The sequence below is a fragment of the Cupressus sempervirens genome, chromosome 11 (assembly GCF_028749045.1).
Source record: "Cupressus sempervirens isolate cs-2001-9-10 chromosome 11, ASM2874904v1, whole genome shotgun sequence".
Taxonomy (NCBI): Eukaryota; Viridiplantae; Streptophyta; class Pinopsida; order Cupressales; family Cupressaceae; genus Cupressus; species Cupressus sempervirens.
In genome coordinates, this window is record NC_143128.1 from 653815527 (window position 1) to 653841937 (window position 26411).

The window sequence follows — 26411 nt, forward strand, 5'->3', positions numbered from 1 at the left end:
TCAAACAACGATAGGAGGCTGTGTTTGCCATTGAATATCTCACACCCAGAAATTTTTTGTGACCTTCCACTTTGGGAGTATTTAGTGTCCATACTTGAGAACCTATGTTTCATATTTGTAGTCATTTTGAGTTCGTTTGCCTAGGTTTTGAATCCCTCAAAGTATGGATTGTACCACTATGTTGTCCTCTAAAATTACTTTAAGTGTGCCAGTTTTTAGGTCATGATGAATCCATTTGCACACTTTTCTAGGTCAATTCCATTTGCAAAACATTGCTTTCTGTCAATGTTTCTAGTTTGCAAAATTCTGAGTAGCCCACTTCGAACGCTCGGCAAATTTTCCTTGTTATTCGTCATGAGCCAAAATCCCATATTTATACTCACCTCATGACAGAGAACTAGTGCCCTAGTTTTTATCTTCTCAAGTGTCAATTTACCCAATTTTTGAAGTCGATTATGAACCCCATTTAGTGTTTTTTGACTTGTTTTCTTGCAAGAAGTTCTGAAAGGTCAACTTTGATAGTGAATATCTTTTGACCCTGAATTATTCATGAGACAAGATTCAACATGGTGCAAGTATGTAGAGCAAAGATTTAGTGTGCCAGATTTCAAAGCTCGATTATTAGTTCGAGTTAGTTTTTAAAGCCAGTCAAAGGAGCTCCTGGCACAAATTTGATAGTTGGAAAAGGGTGATAAATTGGATTTCTAATGATCATTCAGTGATCAAATTTAATTCTAAACAGTTTGAGAAGCTCAAGGGATCAGTTTACATAGTCAGTTGTCCAAAAATGAATTTTTTTAGTTGGACTAGCTTTGGGGCCTGGCTGATTCTATCAGAATGGCAACATGTTGTGATGTTTCTCATTAATCAGGATTCAATGTAAAAATAATGTACAAAGTTGCAAAGATCAATATTATTGATGCTCCAAGCTTGATCAGATATATGTTTCCAAGATGTTATAGGAACTAAAGGGAGTGGATATATTCGAAGAATCTTGAGGCCTGCGTAGGACAATATTGTGGTATTTCTACTTTACCATAATAAAATATGAGATGTTAGACTACTTCAACATTATTGATACAAGGATAAATATGGAGAATGATTACAAGTGCCCAAGTTTTTTGCATTAGATAGAAAAGGATATGGAAGAGAAATTGTGTGAATCTCTTCAAAATTTAAACTAACCTCAGGTAACCAGCCAGGGAGTGATGGGGAAAGAACATATTACCAAGAGCATCAACAAAACAAAAATCTACAGTTTGAAATAAGAAGCCCCCCATGCATTGGGAGAAGGGTCTCCAAGGCATCAGAGGGATAGATCCATGGCTTTGTGGCAAGGGAGGCATCAATGAGTTCTACAGGGGAAGTCCACGTATGAGAGGGGAAAGATTTGGGCATTTAAAAAAGGGGCGAGAACCTAATATGCAGCTCACGTCAAGAACAAGGGACATTATCAAGCATCCACATGCACATCAGGAAGATGGAAATACAATGGGATCCACATTGCTTGGTGCCAGAAGAGTAAGTGTATATAGCATCATCATTAGCGACAGGGGATGTCATAGTCCAGCACATGAATGGGAGGAGGAGCCATCTATTTCCAAGGAAATAATGTAGGGCATCTCATAACAAAGAAGGGAGCAAGCTGTTTGATTTGCAGTCTACACAAGGTGCATAAAGGATGTAGGGGATGGCAGGAAAGGGGCTTCACATTTTACATAGGAGACACCCCATAGTGCATGAATGGAGCTGGGTTCTCCATGCTAAATAGCAAGTTCTTTTAAGCCACTCATGACAAGTAAAAATTCAAAATGTATCCCAAGAAAAAACAAAACAAGAAGGTCCATGTTAGATTTGATGTGCAGAAGCTTTTTCTCTCCATACGCAAAAGGTAGAAGTCACAGTAGCACCCCACATGTAGAGGAAGAAAGGAAGCTCCACAAAAAAAGACAGGGAGCTGACTAAGGTAACCCGTAGTCAAAGGATAATAGAGAAGGTGCCAAAGAAAGGTGCAACTTAGCATATGATCTCCAGTGTTGGAAGAAACATGGATGGTTAAATGAAAATAGAGTAGTGACTCACGGAAGGTGTAGAGGTGAACTTTAATCCCACATTGGGGATACTGTAATTTTTTTAGCAATATAAATAGAAAAGTGCTCATTATACACAATGTCTTAAGGACATGCACTCTTTGAAGTGCTAGTTGCAGTGTGGTCCTGGATGACGTCAGCCAGAGGTGACTTGTGCAAAATTTTAAACAAAAATGTAAGCATGCTGACATGGAAACCTGCGCTAAGATCATGACATGTGGCAGGATCAACGGTGCCCACACTCCTACAAAAAGAAGTTGCAAGGAGGATAAAAATTGTGGGAATGCAAATTTTTGACACATGGCATGGGTCCTAGTTGATGGTGAGGTGGCACCACGAAGCAAGTTTCAGTGCGATGCACAGGATGCTATCACATGGCAGATCTAAGGAATGATGCATTCCTACAAAAAGAAGATGCAAGGAAGATAAATAATGTGGGAAAGCGGGCAAGTGCCACATGGCGCAACTCACAGTGGCACTGATGTGGCAGATAATGCAAAGAGGCAGCCAATTAAACATTGACACATGGCACCCAATCAAAGGGGGGTTGACCAAAAATTTGAAGGGGATGGAAAATTAAAGTGATTAAAAATTTTTCATTTTAAAATGTTTTCAAAAATGATACATTCAGGTTTTTTAAATTGTGAAAAGGCATTCTCTAATGTTCAGACATTAGAATGTTTTACATTTTTTGGAATTTTAAATTTCAAATAGTTGCAAACCTGAACATTTATAGCAGGGGAGTCATTTTCAAAATGAATTTCAAGGGGTTTTTGGAAGGCAAAATAGGCGATGTTATATATTGCCAAAATTGGGAGAAGACAAACTTTTTGATTCTGAAGCCAGTTTTTACACAGAATGCCATTGATTCCTGCTATAGGAGGTTTTGTCCCAAATTCCTAATAGGCAGCCGTATTCATATGACAAAGTTCAAAACTATTTTCTAGCATGATAATGAGTTAATGCTGATAAAACATGATAAAAATGTAGTTGGGATTGAATTGGGTTACATTCAAATCAGTTAAATTTTGATTCCTTTAACATTTTATGATGTAGTTCAAATTTTTGGAAAGAAAAAGGATTTCATCTTTTAGCAGAAGATATATTCCAATCAGTTACAGGTAATGATGAAATCAAATCAGATTAGATGGAAGAGAGAGATTAGAGAGAGTCTTTTCAGTTGCAGAAGAGGGAATTTCAAGTGGATAGATGTCAATTGTAGATTCAATCTAAGAATTCACCTTTGTCTATATCTTTCTATCTTTCATCCATTGTAAGGGTTCCAATTTGTCACTATGAGACCATTGTTGGTAGGAAATTTTTGGTCATTCTGTGAGACCACTTCTTTGGATCCAGAACTGTGATTCCACCTTCATTCTTCAGTAATTCTCTCTTGTATGAATAGCATTAGGAAGGAATACACAGATAGTTCAAATCTATTAGGTTGTTTTATGTCTTTCATTTCATGCATATGATTGTATAATTTCAAGGAAATAATACAAAGAGCAGTAGATGATTGAGTTTCAATTGAATCTTGTCTCCATTTTCAGTGAGCTGTAATGTTTTATGACCTTTGGACAAAGAACCTAGGTCATAGTTGCAGTACCTTAAGGCTGTATGTTGTTTCATTGTTGCTGATAATTCAAGGAATTATGTAAATGCTTCATAGAAATCAACAGGGTTGCATATTTATTAAGGAGGATATCAGGTAAGAATGAGATCAAAATAAACATAGATGTCTATTGACAAGTTGAATAGTTAGATCAAATATCTGAGGATACACATATGTCTTAGATATTCATATGTATGTTTGTGATTCATGGATTTGCCCAATGGTTAAGGCATTGATCAATTACAGGATCATTAGGTCTTATTGCTACATATCTAAGGATTTTTTGAAATCAACATTATTAACAAAATGTTTTTTCCATTTTATGTTGAAGGACCTAAATAGAATGCCCTCACTCAGCTTGTGAATATTCTAGATTTGCATTTAGCTACTGTAGATTGATGTTATTTCATGAGTTATTAGGAGATATAAGGGTTTTCATCTGCTTAATAGATTCAGGGATATGTTTTTGCATTGGTACAGTATCATTTGAATTTGAGGTCTACCCGCCTAGGTTTAGTAGAGCCTAAAGTAGAAGAAGGGTCATGCCTTATAGTTGGCCCATTGTCAGAAATGACATGTTGAAAATGGGAGTTAGCCGCCCCTAGATATGCCACTTTGCTCAATGGGATAATTGAAAACCCTCCAGCGTTTTCAAACACCAACACCATCATTCTATCATAAGGTGTGTGGTAACAATCTATCATTCACAAGTGACATCACATAACATCTTATCTGCTTTATTCCTCCTAGACCTAACCATATTCATGTTATTAAGATAACTAAGGTACTAGGAAAGGGGCCTTACATCTTCCCCCCCTTTCTTTTGACTTCCTCCTGGAAGTCACCCAAAATTAGGAACATCATCTTCATATATAGGGCTTACCTAGCCATAGCATAAATGATCAAATTTTAGAGGTCTTTTCCATAATATTCATAACAGGTTTATGTGTATTCATAATTTAATTTAAGAAATTATAAACTTACACAAATTAACTTCAAAATGCCTAGATAGGAAGAATAAATCAACACTAATAGTTGGGTCACTTCGCTATTGAAAAGCATAAGTGCCCTCTAAATTTATCCAGGTACAGCTCCCCATATGAGATTGACAATGAATCAAATATACTATGATTGATAATGGTTTTAACCTAAAAGAAAGAAAGGTTTACAAACATCTATCCATAAACATGGAATAGATGTGAAAAGACTAACTGACTAAAAGGAAATAAATAATAACTAACACAAAGTTCATTTACTCAAATGCTGCATTACAAAATGAACATAGCGAGAAAAAAGAATGGTCTTTTTCAAAAATATGAACAACTAAAGCACAAAGTCCAAAATATAACTGTGACAATAATCATATATACCAAACTACATTCAAAAGTAACCAAGATAATGCAAAGATCATCATTGATCAGTAATTTAATACACAAACTCAAAGTTTTGATGCACTAAAATAATCCTTCTCTGAACACCACAAAATAAAAAAAAAATTGTTGCTTGATACACACAAAAATCACTATCTGGAAAAATGTCTCCATTCTCTCCCTATATTCATAGTCCCTTATTCTACTATTGCTCAAAGTCTTCCCAACAAAATTTAGAAAAAACTAGAACCTTCTTCTCTTTTTTCTCAAAGATCATATAATTTCCTTCAATCTCAATCAAGTTAATTAGTTATGATAACTACTTCTTGGAGATTCTTTCCCTTGATATGTCTTTCATCTTTTTATAACTCTCTCTTGGTGATGAATATCTATCTATAAAGTTTGTGAAGTCTATTTTAAATCATCATAAAGATATGTATATAATGTAATGTCTTGTTCCTTTATATCAAACATTATTTAGAATTCTCAAGACCCCATGCATAAAATGAGCCACCACATCATAAGTGAGGGATGTAGATATTCTAGCATGCGGAGGTCTTTATTTCTTTGATATAATCTGCTGTCAAAGAATTCTGTCAGACAATTCACAAATTTTCTCTCCAAATAGCCTATGGTCTGGTCCATCAAATGCAAGTTGATTTCAATGAGGGTGTTCATTCTCAATTCACCACTTCTACCTCACCATTTTCATGGGATTCCCATTCTATACCTTGGGCTCTCACAACATGCATATGCTAGATGTATCTACAAAGTGCTAGATTAGTGATCTTGCAGGACCCCATAAATAAATTGGCAAGCACTCAAGGGTGTCTTTGGGGTGATATGTCGAGACAACATCTCTCATAAATATTGTGGGTTGTGACTCACTTGTCTATCCTCCAAAATATCAAGTTTTTGAGCATATTGGATTTTCAAACAATTCATAATGTGTCTCTTTTCATAATGGAAGAGCTTGTCCTCAAGATGCATTTATATAGGCTTTTTTGCATTAGACTATGGAACTTAACCATCTTTCATGCTGATGCTTTCACATTCACTGTGATTTGATTATCATCCAAAATAGAGAGATATGCTTATTATGGCTTGACTACCTCGTATCAAAATGGAGACCCATATGCTTGACTAGTCGAGATTTTTTGATAATTTGGTATACAATTATTACCACTACTAAAGATAATTCATTCTCTATATTTACATTGAGTGATATTGTTTCTATTGATGCTGATGTATAAAACACATCTTTGTCTATCCTTGTAATGGTTTTGAATGTTATGGTATGTCAGGCTAGAAATATGCATGACATTGGTGATTGTTTCTCCTCAAGCCGTTGCCAGTGGTCTCCTTTCATGGAAGTGAAGATTGGAATCCTTCTAAATTGGACATTCTATCAAACTATTGACATGTAGTGTCTCTTGATCTCTCCTATGTTGATCCATGGCTTTCACACATTGATCTCGTTCAACTATAATCATGTCCCTTACTAAAGAATTTTGTCAAATAGTTGGTGTGCATCTCCATGTCAAGTTGACCACACTCCTGTCACTCTTGATAACTTTAATTGATCTAATGTGTCTCTTGAATGGAGGTCCACAACTCACCAAAAAAGTTGATACATGTATCCATAGCTACCGTGGTCCCTAGATCGAACATGTTACAATCTTGAGTAACTAACCACATTTGATGTTGGTTTAACAACACTTCTTTATGTCAATATTTGGTCAAATGATTTTGGGGAAAGAAAGAAGCACACCACAGTCTATTGATATGAGTATCAAGTGCGCTACCATGATTTTTCTCTTCTCCTACCTATTGCATCCAAACTAGGGTTAAAAAAAATTCATTTACTTCTCGATTGTTCAAGTATTTGGTATTCCTCAAGGAAAGTGTGCACTTGTGCCCAAAAATCTTTTTAACAATTCATCAAATAGTTTGCAAAACCCTTCATATTCACATGCTACCATGACATAATGACTCGGCCATATGTTTAACACTATTTTCAAATTTTTGTGTTCATGGAAATTGACTATGGGGATCCCATGTTTAATAAATGCCAAAATAATCAAGAGTTTGAACAATGAACCTAAGAAACCTATACGTCAGATTCATTCAAATTAGAGTTAGAGGATAATCCTAAGTAAAATTGTTCTTGTGTGCTTTTAGAAAACTAGATTTGGAATTCATCAACCTTTCTGTTGGTGGATTATTGTTTTTCCTTCATTCTTTCAATTAAATAAAATTCAACTATTTTTTAGATGAAGGTAGAATCCAAGATCTCAAATGGTCAAGGCTATACATGGGTGTCTTTGTTAATACAACCATAGTTGCTTCTACATGTATCTATTTCTAGCTTTAAATGAGCAATTTTTGACTCATTCAACATTATTTTGAATTGTGAGTTATGATGATTGAAGAACTTCATCTAGGTAAACCTCTTTTTTTGAGATGAAGTGTCAAGAATTATGATTGAAATAACTTGTAGAATGGAAACTTAAACAATTGTTGATCCAACTATGTTGAAGTTGATTATCATGATAGTATCAACATTGAACTCGAACATTTTGATCTTTCTAACTTGTAGATCATCTTTGATTTATTATGAACCATAATGAAGCATTCTTAAAATTTCTTGAACTTATGGATATTTGAATCATATATGAACTAGGTGAACTACATTGTGCTCATTGAATCAGATTTGATCTTCGTAAGCAAGCTCTGGATCTCTAGACTATGATATTCTGACATCTTTAAACTAATTTGAATTGAGTCACAAAAAGTGTAGAAATTTTGGAGCCTTTCTTCTAAACCTGATTGCATTAATGGTATTAGGGAGAACCTTTGAACTTGGCCTTAAACATGAACTTTGCATCATTGAGCCATCAAATTTGTGAACTGACAAACTACATTTCTGAACTGGAAAGGAATCAATGGACCAAGCCAATGGATTATACATCAAAACTTCTTAGAATGAAACATTGAACCTATGTGAGAAAACTAGACCACTTTGAACTACTTCAAACTACTTTGAACTTAGTTCAAAGAGATTCAAGACCCTCAACTCAAAGTTTTAATTACTGGGTCTATATGGGTATCAACATGGGCTCTAATTGTGGGACTATTTTTCACTCAAAATAGAGAACTCTAGCAATCTTTGGTGAAATAAAAGTGCCTTATCCATTGGGTGAATAGTGTTAGAAAGAAGAAGAATATGGATTTTCTTGCAAATAGGACAAAGTGGAGTAGGGCAAAGCCAACTAAGAAAACACCAAACTAATAGCAAGCACGAAGCTTGCAAATTTTTCAAATTAACACTACTCACACCAAAAGCATATTTACAATTTATTAAAAGGTAGGAAGAGAGCCTACCACAAGAACCAAAAGTAAGAAATATTCATGTGAATCCATTTATCGATTGGGAGAAGTAGGAGCCTTTCTACCACAACAAATCATGTCTTAATGGAGCAGCTCCACACCATTTCCTCCTAGTAACTTCTTCAATGCCAAATCTCAAGCTAAAGGAACATATAATTGTGTTGACCAACCACTTCTTCCCCATAACTCATCATAGGACTCTTTTTCCCTTAAGAATTGATTTTCAACATTCATTGGGCTAAGTTTCATTTCAAACTGAAAAAAATAAAATGGAGAAACCTTTTCAAGAAAAGATGCACAATATCTAAAATTTTTGTCACCAAGACTCACCCCTTGCATATGGCATTTAGTATCATGATCAGCTTGTAGGCAAAGAGATGCCTAATCCAACATAGGATCAATTCCAAAGTATATGTTCTCCTCATCCCTTTCAAGAATCAAACTGTCATCAAGCATGCAATGTATTCTATCTTTTCTCTTTCCCAAAGTTTCATCACTTCCACAATCCAAATCAACAAAGCCACACATAGAAGGATGAAAAGAAAGGTTATCAATGTATGTTTCATTTTAAATTTGATTTGAATGAATACCTAAATCATTATGGAAGACATGATCCAGTTTGAGTGATGATAGAAATTCATATATGATTTCTTCTTCTTCATTAAGAAAATTATCCTTCAACATCTTGTTTGAGTCATCAATGGCTTAAAATTTTGCCTCGTACCCTCTTTTCTCAAAAATAATTTTATCATGAGAAGCTTCAACCAAAGAAATCTTTACCTCATCACAAACATCACTTGTATTTTCATATTGACAATATTCTTCAATGGGCTAACCATTGATTTCACAATAGGATAGATTATTTTCAGTTTTCTCATTAAAAAGAAAGATTCAAATTTTGATAACATGTCAATGGCAATTTTTTCACAAATAGGAACTTTTATAGAAAAATGACTATCATTAATGTCAAATTCTAAGCTTTCTAAAACTAGAGAAACAAGAGATTTAGGGGCACCTTTATCAATGTTTCCTTGAGTGCCGTCATGATTAGTAAGGATTGCATAGTTGCAAGAGGTGAAGTAAGATGACATAACTAGAGGTTCTTCCCCTTTGATTGTAAACTCTTCTTTATCTTTGTTTTTTTTGATAAGAAAAAAAGATTTTATAGGGATCTTGAAACCCACAAGTCAAAACATTTCAAATGGCTGATAATAAGCAACAAAATCCCAGCCATAGAAGAATAGCCAACCATAAGGCAAGTACAACAGACAGGTAAAAAGCTAGATCAATAGAAAAATAAAAAGCCAACTATCAAAAAACTATAGTAGACTAATAGTCTAAGAGACACAAAAAGAAACACCTAAGTTATTCCTCTGTCTTTCTCTCGAGCTCCTTCATTGTTTCCGTCACTTCATAGGCTTTGTTTAACTCCTTAGTAATCTGCACCTACCTGATTTGACTAGTCCAATCCAAGCTATTGAAGGTAATGTCCACCCTCATGTCCTCTTCCATTTTATCTCTAGCTTTTTCCTTTTCCTCATTTTCATCTAGTAACCCTCTAGCTTTCAGCATTCCAACAAGGGAAGAAATGTTATCATTTATAGAAGTCAGAATGGAAATCATCATGGTTTTCACATTCAGCTTGAGTGTTCTCGTTTATCCATGTCTAGTTTTCTTGTGCCTAAATTATAACTATTTGGCTTTCTTTCTCACTCATGATGAGGTGATTGAGATAAATAGATAAAACTCAGATAACTTAAGCTTCTTCTTCATCAACTTTCAACTCTTCATTTAGCTATGATACCCTTTTTTGATATACTTGCAACACTTTGCTCCTTTCTTCTAACTCTTTCAACTTGTGAAATCTGACACAAAGGCTTCTCCATAATAGCCAAAATGTGGCATCATCTTCCAATATTATATTATTCCTAACAACTTGGGAAATGCTTTCTTTATAGCTATCCACAAATTCACACAACACTTCATCCTCCATCGGATAAAGACCCATGAGAGTGAGATTTGGCCTTCTCACAAATTTCTTATTTGGCATGGTCTTTATATAGAGTTGTTAATCTCCTGCACATGGAGATAATCATAAAACTTAGGAAATAATTATAGACACTGATATTCATTTTTGATTCCCTAGAAAAGTCACCAAAAATTTGTTAGTGAACAAATTGTCCTCCAAAGAAATATACACAAATTAACTCCAAAATGCCTAGATAGGCAGATTAAATCAACACTAATAGTTGGGTCACTTCACTATTGAAAAGTGTAAGTGCTCTTTAAATTTATCCAGGTACTTCTCCTCATATGAGATTTAAAATGAATTGACTATACTATGATTGATAATGGTTTTAACCTGAAAGAAATAAAGGTTTACAAACATCTATCCATAAATATGACCTAGATGTGAAAAGACTAACTGACTGAAAGGAAATAAACAATAAATAACACAAAGTTCATTTACTCAAATACTGCATTAACAAATGAACATAGAGAGAAAGAAGAATGGTCTTTTCCAAAAACATGAATAATCAAAGCACAAAGTCCAAAATATAAAGGTTTGTGATAGTAATCATATATACCAAACTGCATTTGAAGGTAACTAAGATAATGCAAAGATCATCATTGATCATTAATTTAATACACAAACTCAAAGTTTTGGTGCACTAAAATAATCCTTCTCTAAACACCACAAAATAAAAAAACTTTTTTGTCTGATACACACAATAATCACTATCTATAAAAATGTCTCCATTCTCTCCCTATATTCACAATTCCTTATTCTGCTGTCTCTCAAAGTCTTCCTAGCAAAATTTAGCAAAACTTGAACCTTCTTCTCTTTGTTCTTAAAGATTATATAATTTCCTTCAACCTTAATGAGGTTAATCAATTATGATAATTGCTTCTTGGAGATTATTTCCCCTAAAATGTCTTTCAACTTTTTATAACTCTATCTTGGTGATGAATGTCTATATATAAAGTGTGTGAAGTCTATTTTAAATCATCATAAAGATATTTATATAATGCAATGTCTTGTTCCTTTAAATCAAACATTATTTAGAATTATCAAGACCCCATGCATGAAATGTGCCACCACATCATAAGTAAGGAATGTAGATATTATGGCACGCGGATGTCTTTATTTCTTTGATATAATCTACTATCAAAGAATTCTGTTAGATGGTTCACAACCTTTCTCTCCAAATAGCCTATGGTCTAGTCCATCAAATGTAAGTTTATTTCAATGAGGGTGTGCATTCTTGATTCACCAATTCTGCCTCACCATTTTCATGGGATTCCCATTCTATAGCTTGAGCTCTCACATCATGCATATGCTAGATGTATCTAAAAAGTTCCAGATCAATGATCTTGCGGGACCCCATAAATAATTAACAAGTACAAAAGGGTATCTTTGGGGTGATATGTCAAGACAACATCTCTCATCAGCATTGTGGGTTGTGACTAGGTCATCTGCACTCCAACATATTAGGTTTATGACCATATTGGATTTACAAACAATTCACAATGTGCCTCTTTTCATTATGGCTGAGCTTGAGCTTGGGCTAAATTTATACAGACTTTGTTACATTAGACCTTGGAACTTAACCATATTTCATGATGATGCTTTCACATTCACTATGATTTGATCATCATCTAAAATAGAGAAATATGTTTATGAGGGCTTGAATACCTCGTATCAAAATGGAGACCCATATACTTGATCAGTCAGGCTTTTTTGGGTAACTAGGTATTTGATTATTACCACTACCAAAGATAATTCATTCTTTATATTTATAGTAAGAAACATCCCTTCCATTGATGTAGATGTATAACACACATCTTTGTCTATCCTTGTGACCATTTTGAATGTTATGGCATGTTAGGCTAGGAATATGGAGGGCATTGGTGATCGTTTGTGCTCAAGCCACTGCCAATGGTCTCCTTTTGTAGACTTGAAGATTGGCATCCTTCTGAATTGTATATTCTATCAAACTATTGACATGAAGTGTCTATTGATCCCTCTTGTGTTTATTTGTGGCTTTCACACATTGATCTCCTTCAACTATCATTGGGTCCTTTCCTAAATTATTTTGTTAAATAGTTGGTGTGCATCTCCATGTCAAGTTGACCACACTCCCACCACTCTTGATAACTTTTGATGATTTGACATGTTTCTCGAATGAAGGTCCACAACTCACCCACAAAGTTGACACATGTATCCATAGCTGCCATAGTCCCTAGATCAAACATGCTACAATCTTGAGTAACCACCCACCTTTGATGTTGGTCTGATAGCTCTCCTTTATGTCAATATTTAGTCGAATGATTTGGGGGAAAGAAAGAAACATACCATAGACTATTGATATGAGTATCAAGTAGGCTACCATGATTTTTCTCTTCTTCTACCCATTGTATCCAAACTAGGAAAAAAAAACAAATCATTTACCTCTCTATTATTTAGGTATTTGGTCTTCCTCAAGGAAAGTGTGCACTCGGGCCCTAATACCATATTGACAAATTCATTAAATAGTTTTCAAAACCCTTCAAATTCATGTTTACCACAACACAGTGACTCAAGCATATGTTTAACACTATTTTCACACTTGTATGTTCATGGGAACTAACTATGGGGATCTCATGTTTACTAAATACCAAAATAATCAAGAGTTTGAACAATGCACCCTAGAAACCTATATGTTCCATTCATTCAAATTAGAAATCTAAAAGTACACAAGAACCTATAAAATTTGATATCTAATCTTTAATCTTCTCAATGCTTCTCCTTGTCTTACTTCCTTATATCTCCTTTCCTATCCTTTTCATATTCTATCCCCCTTTTTTTTGTCACTGAGGGAACTTGGGGTTGTTGAGGATAATTGATACTTATTAAAGAATTACTACTAATTTTCTACAATATTGGCATAACCTTTTCTCAGTACCCATATAGACCAAGTAATTAAAACTTTTAGTCAAGGGTTTTGAATCTCTTTGTACTAAGATCAAAGTAATTCAAAGTAGTTTGAAGTGGTCTAGTTTTCTCATAAAGGTTCAATGTTTCATTCTGAGAAGTTCAGAGGTATAATCTGATGGGTTGGGTCTAGTGATTCCTTTTCAATTCAAAAATGTAGTTTGTAAATTCACAAATTCAAAGGCTCAACAATGTGAAGTTCATTTTTAAGGCCAAGTTTAGAGGTTCTACCTAATACCATTAATGCAATTAGGTGTAGAAGAAAGACTCATAAATTTCCACACTTTTTGTGACTCAATTCAGATTGCTTTAAAGGTGTCTGAATATCACAGTCTAGAGATCTAGAGCCCGGTTTCAAAGATCAAATCTGATTCAATGGGCACAGTGCAGTTCACCTAGTTTGTATATGATTCAAAGGTCTATAAGTTTAGGTAAGTTTAAGAATGCTTCATTACACTAATTCAAAGATGATATACAAGTTAGAAAGCTTAAATTTCAAAGATCACAATGTTTGGGTTCAATGGTGGTACTGTCATGATAATCAACGTCAACATAGTTGGCTCAAAAATTATTGAATTTTCCATTCTACATGTTATTTTAGTCATAATCCTTGACACTTCATCTTGAAAAAAAGAGGCTTACCCAGATGAATTTCTTCAATCATCATAACTCATGGTTCAAAATAATGTTGAATGAGTCAAAAATTGCTCATTTAAAGCTAGAAATAGATACATGTAGAAGCAGGTATAGTGGTATTGACAAAGAGACCCATGTATAACCTTGACCCTTTGAGAGCTTGGATTCTACCTTCATCCAAAACATAGTTGACTTTTATTTAATTGAAAGAATGAAGGCAAGATAAAAATCCACCAGCAGAAAGGTTGATGAATTCCAAATCCAACTTAGCCATTGTTGTGGATTTCTAAGAGTAAGACAAGGAGAAGAATTAAGTAGATCAAAGATTAGATATCATATTTTATAGGTTCAAACTATGGTCTCAGGGGGAGTATGCATTTCTAAAGAAATGATTATTCATGAGAAAGTGTTTTTTCCACTAATGTCAAAGGGGGAGATTGTTGATCTCTAAGCCTATGTTGTCAATTAGTATCCAAACAATTAGTTATTTACTAGGCAAGATTATAAGGTCATCACTACAACTGAGTTATCTGGTAAAGGACAAGCATGCAATGTTTATACCAAGTAGGATAGTGATTGCCAAGTATTTAGTAGCAATTGAGAATATGTACTCACTAATAAATATAGTTGAGATTGAGAACATTGGAAATTTATTGATTTCCAAGCAAGAAGGTATATAGAAGTCGAGTGACAATATAAAGCAGTTTACATGACTGAGCATTAGAGAATTCAAGTATTGAGAAATTTAGTTTTGACATAGAAGTTTGTAATAGCACAAACATATATGTAAACCATTTTGGCCAACTTTTATATGTAAACCATTTATGAAATTGATTTTGAAGTCAAAAGTTTAAGATCCTAATTCACCTCCCTCTTAGTATCTTGTTTCCCATATACTCTTTCCAACATGTCTAGTCACAATACCTATTGAAAGCCTGTAAAAATCATCTCTTCTTGATATCTGATCTATTGGAGATTATTTTTTCTATAGCTATGAGGTCTTGATACCTTTTCTTATATAAAATGAATGGGTGTAAAAAAGCTTTAGATCTCTTCATTTCAAAACTAACTTAAAACTAAATGTAACCAGACAAAAATATGTATAATGATGTACTAAAAAAGAAAACCCTACTATTTCCATATTCAAATTGGTCGGATCCCTCGAAGCATCTCAAGAAGATCATCCATGTGTTGATTATTTATATGTTGTTCTTGACATTGTACAAGTATCTACTACAACTCAACCTTGTCCTCCTCTAACTCCAATCCATGAAAATCATTGGAATAACTTACATAATTAATCCTCAAATCCCATGCAACTACATACATATAATGAATGATGTTTAATTGATCTTCTTTCTCCAAGGTTAGACTAGGTTGTGCAACTTATTTTGGCACTTCCCCTATTGAATTTTCCTAAATTGGTAATCTCGATATAAATTTTCCAAACAAAAATATGACCTAGTGATGGTAGATCTTTGATTTCTGTGCTTCAATATTTCATAGTGATATTAGCCTATATTGTTAGTGTAATATAACAGATGCATTTATTGATCATTTATTTCATGCCCTAATTTTAACAAGGCAAAACACAACCAATAGTGTATATATATATATATATATATATATATATATATATATATATATATATATATATATATATATATAAGGATGAACTAAAGATAATGTGTATAGAACTATATTGGTTATGAATGCTCTATTAAACTGTGAGGTGTCTAGATAACAATTCATATTTCCTTGAGAATGTTAAAAAAATTACTAATTTGATCATTGAGTTTTAGGGATGATGGAGTTAGTTGTAAAAAAAGAATTTATTTTCATTTGAAATCATGTACTTCAAGTTTCCACGGTGGTGCCAAATTATACCCTACCATTTATTTAAGATCTAGGTTATGACATAGGAGATGGTTTAGGTTATCATTTTGATTCTACATCTATTTCTCATAATGAGGCATTTCATGTATAAATGTGAAGTACAAGTTGTATATCAATGAGCTACAATAATTCTATTGCTTGTGAATGTGACTTTGTTTACAATTGTCCTATATATTCTGACTTTAAGTCATATAACCTTACTCGATACATTCTATGTTCAATATGAATATGGTATGGTTATTACTATTTTAATGAAATACATTATATCCTTTATTGATGTTCTCTGCCTAGGTATTTTAAATCAATTCCCCATTTATTTATTCTCCAAATTCTCTAATGGGTATCCTTTTAAAAATCTCATTCATCCATAATTGTACTCATTAATATTCGTACATGTCTTACCTAACATATTATTTTTCAATGTCATATTTTAATTTTTTAATATAAACCCAATTTCTTATTGCTCCTATTATACTATGTTAATTGGCCAAAATTAATTTAAATACCTTAACATAATTAAATAAACATTGCTTAATACATATGTATGAAATAATAGCAAATATGGGGGGAAATATAAAGAACATTCTTTGAACTCAAAATTTACTAATATTCCTACAAATTTAATCCTTCCATGAATCTTAATTATTAATTCAAGTCTAATGTGTTCCTCAAAATAATATATCTAGTACACACACTTAGGTATTAAAAGTTAACATCTAATCTTACCTTACTAATTTACTATGATAAAGTGATGATGAAAGAAAAATAACCAAATACCATAAATTAAATTAAACCCTATATTTAATTAAATCTCCCATTACCACCTACTAGCTACTCACCTCCTAATTCTTTAATTACATGATTAAGTGACTTATATATCCTAGTCTAACCCAAAATATAACTAAACTATTAACCTTCTAATACACCACATCCCCATGCAATCACAACATGACTCCACCCTAAGCACCACACTTAATCCACACAAAGAAAACACCCCCTTATCCTAACCAAATGCCTAGTTCCACTAGAAAGTATTTCCTAACATTTCCTACCACTTATCCCAATGTTGCCACCTACCCCTTTCTTCCCTCCTAAGACTTCACTTTTTCCAAACATTAATACTAATCCCCATACATGTCAAACTCCCATTTCCATCGAATCAGGTGCTAGCTCATGATGTCCCATCCATGTCACCTCCTTCAAAGACGCCTAGGGATCTAGGGAGGTGCACTCTTCCTTGTCCCAAGGTTGAGGTGCCTAGGGAGGTGGCTCTAACATTATGTCAGTATTCTGCCCCCATCACAAAACTTAGTCACATGCATCCCATTGTCCTAGGAAGGTTAGCACTTGGGTTTGGCAATATTTTATATATATATATATATATATTTTTTCTTTATTTGATTTTTTTTTTGTTAATATATGGGGATTTTCCACTTGGGTACTTCCTAGTTTTAAGAATTGAGTGTCTAGGTCTATTATACTCTTTATTTGACATAGTCTTAGTTTAAATATATATTTTTGTTTTATTTTCTAAAATGATGACCCAAGGGTCATGTGATTTATAAGAGTTTTCTCTTACAAATAATTTAGGGACTAGGTCATTATTATTATTTGAGTCTTACTCTTAGTACATGTATTATTTTATTAACACTCTAAGCACAAGATTCTTAGTATATTCTCTTTGAATAAAATATTAGTCTATAATCTTGGGGAGGGGATTAGATTCTTCCCCATACATTTTCCAAAGGACATATTATGCACGTACATGATTGTATCCTTATACATTTGAGCTATTTATTCATTTTCAAGATAATTTTCCTTTAATCCTACCAAGGTAATTTAGTGAACACATTTGATGATTTGATGATGTTATCTAACCTAGGGAATTATCAGATCTTGAAAACTTGAATGAACTAATTCTCATACACATAAAATGAACAATCAAAATATGATAACTTTCTTCCATTTCATAGCATATGATTTTTACAAATCAATCACCTATATTTTGAATTGAGTCAACTATATCCATAATAATCTTCCACACAAAAACTATGAAATATTTCTACCAAATGATTTATAATTTACATACGAAGAAGGATATCATTACATAACTTCTTCCTAATACATCAAATCACATATTATGAAACTCATAATGAATATTTCCTTGCAAAGGCTACTTTGTTCAATTTTCTCAATTTCACAATTTCAACAATATGCACTAATATGAAAATTTAATTTTACATCACATTGAAACAAAATGAAGATTTAACATCACAACACATTTTGTGATAACATAGGAAGATTGGTCTCTCTACACATTTGATTTTTTTCAATATTGTCAAGGGTGAAACCCTAATATCTTCAAGGAATCCATCTTCACAAAACCTGCAAACTCACACAAACTAGTAACCATGGAGGCTTATCTCCCATCCTAGGCTTACATGAAGCCACCCACTGAGCAGGGGAAATAAGATCCAAATTAGTTACATGCATACAACATTTTATAATGCATGAGAAACATATAAGACAACACATAACACTCCCGTCCAAGGTTTACACATTGATTCACCATTGGAATCATTATCACATTGGGTGAAGGTGGACTGTTCAAAGGGGAGATGCCATAAGAAAATATAAACATCATATTTCTATTGCATTTTGGCCATCAAAAAAACTCCTCCTTCTTACACACAAAACCCTTGTATCTCCTAAAACAACAAGGTATATGGCTTCGATGGAGCCCATACTCCATGAAAGAAAGAACAACTCCTCATCATGAAGTAAATTTTCTCAACTACAATGTTGAGCCCAACTAATCCCTTCACCCAATGCTTCTCTTCCCTCCCAAATGTGAGTGAAGCCTTCACAACCATGATCACATTCATCATTCAAATCACAACAAGAAAATCAAGTAAGAAAGCCAAGAAATTTACATGAACACAATACTCATCCACACTATCACAACACAATACCAAAATCTACAATACAAGGATTCACAATACAATGCATGATCCCATGACAAATACTCCATGCTTGCAGATTAATTATGCAATACTAAAAGAAAGAAAAATGAACATGTTTTGAACACCAACCTTGGTCCAAGCTAAAGGAAATGATAGTTGTTGTAGAGCTCCCTTAATCTCCCTCCAAACCCTAACTGTCTCTAAACTTAGATAGTGGGTGAACACCCCACTAGTTTGACCAAGACTCTCTAATAAGGCCTTATCACTAACTATTTTAGCAAAGACACCAAGCCACTTCCTCTTACAACTTGTCTCCCTCTAAATTTTCTATATCTGACTTAGTGAAAGCATGGAAGAAACACATGTGAAAACTGCAATTTCGAATTGATGGAAGAATGCATGGGTAAAGGCACCCCCTAGGCTATCTAGGCACTCACATGGTCAAAATTAGGTCCCTAACATGATATACTATTATATGGGTAACTTATTTTCACATAAAAGACAATTTGGAACCACTTAATGACCCCTCAAAACCCTAGCCAAGTCCAAATTCGAATTTCTTTTGATTGTGACCCATCCTATGCCTTGTCAAGTGGGTTTACTTACTCATTAACAATGTAATTAGTTTTAGGCTAAAATGCCACCATGACCCAAAACCCTAGATGACATGTCATTGCCCACAAAATCTACAAGTGTCAAGCGACACATAAAAGATCACTCCACATCACCATGACATGTCCCTAATGCATCTTTATGATTAAAAATTTCCTCATACAAGAAAAATTACATTACAAAGTGAAATACTTTCACAATAAGGCTTTTGAATCCTCCAAAGATTCACCTTGGTTAAATTGTGTTCACATAGGTTTGGAACTTGTTCCCCCAAGAATTTCCATGGTTCCACTTCTTACACATTAAACACGAGCATCAGTAGTCCAAGGAGGTCATATAAAATATATATCATAAATGCATATAATTTCAAATTTTACAAAATCCCTATTAACATAATTCAAATTAAATTTCCTTTCCTAATCATTTCAATTAAATCATTCAAGATGTTAGAATATCAAATATGCATATCATAAACTATCATAATCAATTTAACATCTATCTACATATCATAAATCATCATAATCAATTTAACATTTATCTGCATATCATAAATCATCATAATCAAATTAACATTTCACATTGCATTATAATCTAATTCTATCATGTCATTAAGCTACATCTATGTGTTCAATCATTTCATACACAATATCAGGTTCTTAGTGCATATCATAGATGAAAAACACTACTATAATGTCAAAATCACTAGATAAAACAAGCCATTGCCCATCTAAGTCTTGAATAACTATCAAAATATCAAAGTCTCAACTATCAAAATGCAAGTAAAATGTCTATGCTATGATGGGTTGGGGTGGGGTCTCACAATTTAATTCAAAGCCCTTCAAAAGAATTCCACATATATTTAACATTTATTCATGATCTAATATTATCACATCTGATTAGACATTGAATTCTTGATTTAAGTTCCAAGACATTCTAACAGATCATTATTTCACTATTTTGCATCCCTCAAAATACATATGTGATGAATTGATGATCTATACATTTTCTACCCAGAAAACCAATTTGGAGTCCTTATATTTCTTGCTACTGGTTTTGAAAAACTTCTCCAATTTGTAAGGCTCCATGAACTTACTAATGAAATCATGACTTTGCATAGTCTTCTTTGGATAATTGAAAAATAACATAAAATTGCTATTTTGCAGGCATACAATTCTCTATCCCTAAAATTGTGAAAATAGGTTCCTTAATAAAGATTAAAATATTTTGGGTTCTCCATCAATGACTCTTTCTAGGGATGCATATTTTCTACAAATATGATGAGAATCCAACTATCTCTAGGAAACAAAAAGAAACATCAAACAAAAATCATCTACCTAATATATATATATATATATATATATATATATATATATATATATATATATATATGTATGTATGTATGTATGTATATATAAATAAAATTAGGTAGATGTTTTTTGTTAATATATATATATATATATCATATCCCACTTAATTTAGGATAAAAAGGGTTTGAGATATTGGATATATGCAAGAAACTCTTGAACATCTCCCCTATTGTCATGTAAGTAATAAAAACATTCTCTTGCCTTCTCTGAGATGATGAAGGGGTTCAACCATAAAGGATCAATTTTTTTGTGCTTTCCCTTGTCTTAGTCTATAATATTCCACTTCAAAACCCAATCTCCTACATTTAGAATATCTATATTATGACTTCTTATCATGGAGTGACTTAACCTATCTCTATCTTTGAATGTTATGTTTTGGTGTTCATCTCCTATTCTCATCCAGTTCAACAAGTGCAAATTTACCCTTTCTTCCATAAAATCTACATCTTCTAGTTGTTGATCCTTAGTCATGAATTTTTATACTGTTATTAATTTATTCAAAAGGAGTCTAGCTTACTTACTAGAGACCAAATTGAATTGAGGGAAACCTACACATTTCTTCACTATGATTCAATCCACCCACAATGCTAAATTCAATTTTGAGTCCCAAGCCTTTTTTTTTAAAACATTCTTCTAATGATTTTGAATGCATTTGTGTTACTCAATTCTACCTATTCATTTCAATGTGGATGATATGGGGAAGAGTAGGAGATGACTATTCCATACTTTTAGAAAAATTTAAAGAATTATTTTAATCTAAAGCACATACCATTATCTACAACAATCCTCCAAGGAACTCCAATCCTAGTTAATACATTTTCCCTTTAGATTTGATCATAACTTTATTAGTAGATTGTTTAGAAGGAATGGCTTCTACCCATTTGATAAAATAGTCAATGACTACCAAGATCCAACTGTATCCCCCATTTAACTTATCACTTATCTCTCTCATAAAATTTATCCTGTACATTTGAAAAGGTTCTTTAGTATCTAAAGTCCTTAAGGGAAGAACTCCATTATATTTTAGTTTTCTTGGAAATTTTGACATGCTTCATACTTCCATATATAAGCATGAAATTCCTTGAATAGTTGGAGCCAAAAATACCCTACATGAAAAATCTTATGTGTAGTAGTTTTGGTTGAAAAATGACCACCACAAACTCGTTCATGGAGATCCTTGAGGATAGATTTTTCCTGGCAGGTGTCTAAACAAAAAATTAATACCCCATCTCTATTCTTCCAATAGAGTTCACCTTGAATCAAGATGTATTTCAATTCTTGAAGTTTTACAATTCTCTTTTGAATTTCATCTAAATAATAATGACATTTTATATGCCTTAAATAATAGACTATATCACTATACCATGGGCATCTCTCAATGTTGACCTCTATGTGCTCAAGATCTACTTGATTTACCTGAGTTGCTTCTAGATTTGTATTAGCAATGAGCTTCTCCAATCCCTGACCTCTTACTAATTTTGTCATTTCGATATTGATGTTAGATTCTCGGATTTGGTTTATCCACCTATGTCTCCTTCTAGTAGATTCTATTTACCTTAAAATATCTTTGATAACTTCATTTGGCACATATGTAACTATTTCTACATTGACCAAATAGGGTATAAATTACTTCATTGCCTTTATCAATGCATAAGCTTGTATTTCATTGATATCATAATTAAGGTCAATAGTTTTCAAAATTTTGATAAAGAAAGCAATAGGTTGTTCATGCCATGCTTTATTCTTTTGCAACATAACTGCAACAATAGTGTGATAAGATGCAAAAGGGAAAATATGGAATGACTTCTTAGATTGTGGAGCCTTAAGTACTGGTGCCTCTTTAATTTCTCTTTTTATATCTGCAAATTCTTGTAAAGGTTCTTCACCCCATACTAGATTTTCTCCCCATTTCATCATTTTGGCAATAGGTTTAGTTATTTTAGTAAAATTGGAAATGAATCTATTTAAAAAGTTAATCTGATCCATAAATTATTGAATAACTGTCATTCCCTTGGGAACTTTTATTTTGTCAATTTCTAATACTTTCAGGATGAATTCTTACTCCCTCTTTGGATACAATATGTCCTAGAAGCTTTCCCTTAGTGAACTTAGAATGAAATTTCTTAGGATTGAGTGAAATCCCTTATTCCAAAGGCCTTTTAAAAATCTTTTCAAAATGATTACAATGATCCTCTACTTTCTTAGAGTAAGAAGTAAGGTCATCTTGATAAACAACCAAGATGAAATCAATCAAGTCTTCAAAAGAAACATCCATAGCTCTTTGAAAAGTGGCACCTGCATTGGTCAATTTGAAAGGTATTCTAGCATATACATAAGTGCCCCATGGAGTGGTGAATACTATTTTATATTGTTTTGATCCCATAACCTTTACTTGAGAATATCTTGAAAATCTATCCATCAAGGAGAGTAATTAATTTATTGTCAATTTATGCAATAATGCTTCCATGTTAGGTAGTGCATAGTTCTCTTTAAAGGATAATATATTCAAATTTCTAAAATCCACCCATAACCTTATACCTTTGGTCTTCTTTCTTACTGGGACATGATTAAATATCCAAGTGGAATGCCTAATAGGTTTTATGATTTCAACATGTCTCATTTTATCAACTCTTCTTGTTGGAAAAATTTCTTCGATTGTATGTTGTCATTGATGTTACACAAATGTCAGTATTAACTGATAAATGGAGAGTTTGCAATATTAACCTTACATATTTTAGTATTGACCAAGTAGTCAAGTAAAGAAGAAATTTTATTATTAAGTAGTTGGTTAATGAAGGGTAACTTTCTTGTAGTATTAACCGAGTGCTCGAGCATCAAAGGACTCACAGTATTCACTGAGAATTCAACCCTAGTATTGATTGAGTGACAACAGGATGTGATTGTCTAATAATTAATTTATTGAGGCCAACTATTTGGATGCTTGTAGATTATTTGGAAGGGTATTCAAGCTGACTTTTCCTAGCTTATGATATACAAGAAAGGTCAAGTTGTGAGGATAAAGAGATACAAGTGGAATATCAAATAAGTGCTAAGAATATAAGAGGAGTAACCAAGAGGGGAGGGGTCAATTAGTTACCACAAAAATAAATCCTAGATCTATTAGATGTCAGTACAAAACATAGATTCTGTTGAAACTACTGTTACTCGGTTAACACATAGGTAGTTGGTTAAAAATAGTAATATGCTATAACTTTTCCTTTACCTCTCTCATCTTGATGATGGATCACAAAGTGTGATTTGAAACATTGATGCAAAAAATTGTAACACAATCTACCTAGAAAATACAACAAAGAAGCACTATAATATCAATAGTTACTTGGAAAATACTAAACATGTAGATCTTAATATATTAAGTGTGATTAACCTTATTAACTTAGTTACATACACATAAAATAAATAGCATGAGCACAAGTGACACCAAGATTTAATGTGGAAACCTAATTTGGGAAAAACCACCAATTGCAACTAGTTACTAATTTTCACTCTTATGAAGTGAGCCCTATTAAAGGTTACATAACACATTGTTAGGTGTGACCCTATTAGAGGACTTAATCACCCTATTAGGAGTGGCCTTGTTAGAGGTCTTTAGACACTTCAATCTAGAAATGCCACCTTGTTAGAGGATTTGGCAAATAACTATTAAGTTAACTCTGTTAAGATATTTAGCTCACTACTACAATGGTTAGAAAGTAACAATGAAATGACTTGATTGCTGATGCAACTATATTGCTGATTTCAGATCTCAATTCTGGCTCAAATAATTGGTCCTTCCTAATCAGATTAATCTTTTTAGACCAACAAGGATATTCTTCTTATCCTTCCAATTCACTTCCTCTAAACATCTTCTTATTTTCCATACATTCTCTTATCTTCAATCCTCAACTTGACCTTATACTTATATCATATACATTTTCAAGTTAGAATGAGTACAAATTAGAATAATAATACTTCATCTCTTCAGTCAGCTAGAACCAACAAACAAATCTATTAAACTCAATATGCCAAAAATGAAAATCCTTTGTTAGCCAAACCTGCTCGATCGACACTAACACTAAAATGATTTTCCTATATTAATGAAGTGAACTCAATTAACACTACAACTTCATAAAATTAGTTTGGTAAGTGAGTGAGCTTGGTTAACACTGGTTGCATCCAACTTTTTCTTTATTAATTTAGTGGGCTTAGTTAACACTAAACTTCTATGGACTTCTCTTAAGCACCTGAATGTACTCAACAGACACTGTCTTCTAAACTTGGAAAACAATAGAATGCTTGGTAGACATAGGAAACTATCTTCATTTCCTGAGTGAGCTCGACATACACTAATTGGTAAAGATATGACATTTTGTGTAACATCAAAGAAAATATACAATTGATCAATTATTTTCAACAATCTCCATCTTTGGCATTGATGGAAACACAACCTATCATAATATATTGAAATTTTTAGAGAAAAATAAAAGTAAGGATAATATCCTTAGTTTCATTCTAATTCTCATCCATGAGAACTCCCTCTATTGGTGCAAACTCCCTCTAACTTCAATCTCTCCCTCCATTGGTGTGAACTCCCTCTAACTTCAATCTTCATCAAACTCTTCCTCTTTGACATCTTCAAACATTTAGAAGAAATTCTCTAATATAGAAAACTCTTTCTTTAAAAAATTTCTGTGATATGACAACAAACTTCTCCCTCTTTGACATCTTATGAAAAAGACAATACCCAGTGAATTTCAATGTACCTAATGTATTGATTCATATGCAATCTACTCTTTCATTACTACATCAAATTGAATAATTTTCAAGAATGCTTAGTTGATGTATCACTAAATGCTTTTTAGTGAGCTTCAAATAGGGGATAAACCCTAGCTTACCTCTTAGGTACAAAAACACATCCTAAGGTAAAGACTTTGTGAATATATCTATACTTGTTTTCTTTAGTACTCACATATTCCAATCTAACCTCTTTGTCTTGCACTAATTCTCTCAGAAAATGATATTTTATTGCAATATGCTTGGTCTTGGTATGCATCACATGATTGTTTGATATATTGATTGCACTGGTGTTATCACAGAAGATAACCACCAGATCCTTTATTTCTACATTCATACTTGCCAATAGTTGCTTAAACCAAATAATATTGGAACAATTTACTATTGCTGCAACATATTATGCCTCTATGGTAGATTGAGAAATGTAATTTTTCTTCTTACTTGTCCAAGACACTAGTCTCTTACCAAGAAAGAATGCTTCACCACTTGTGCTCTTCCTATTATCAACACTTCCAACCCAATCTACATTAGTGAAGACTTTTAAATCTAGCTTTCCTCCTTTCTTGTACCATAATCCATAATCTTTAGTACCCTTAAGATATCTCATGATTCTCTTTATCACCATCATATAATTTTCTTTAGGATTAGCTAAGAATCTTCCCACCATACCAACTACAAGAGCAATATCAAGACTAGTATGTACTACATA

The 26411-nt window shown here is 33.0% G+C and overlaps 1 pseudogene; it reads left to right on the forward strand.

Annotated features, from left to right (window-relative positions):
• Positions 1-1278: 1278 nt before the first annotated feature.
• LOC149531472 (putative methyltransferase PMT18) overlaps positions 1279-26411 on the forward strand; it is a 93008-nt pseudogene continuing 67875 nt past the window's right edge.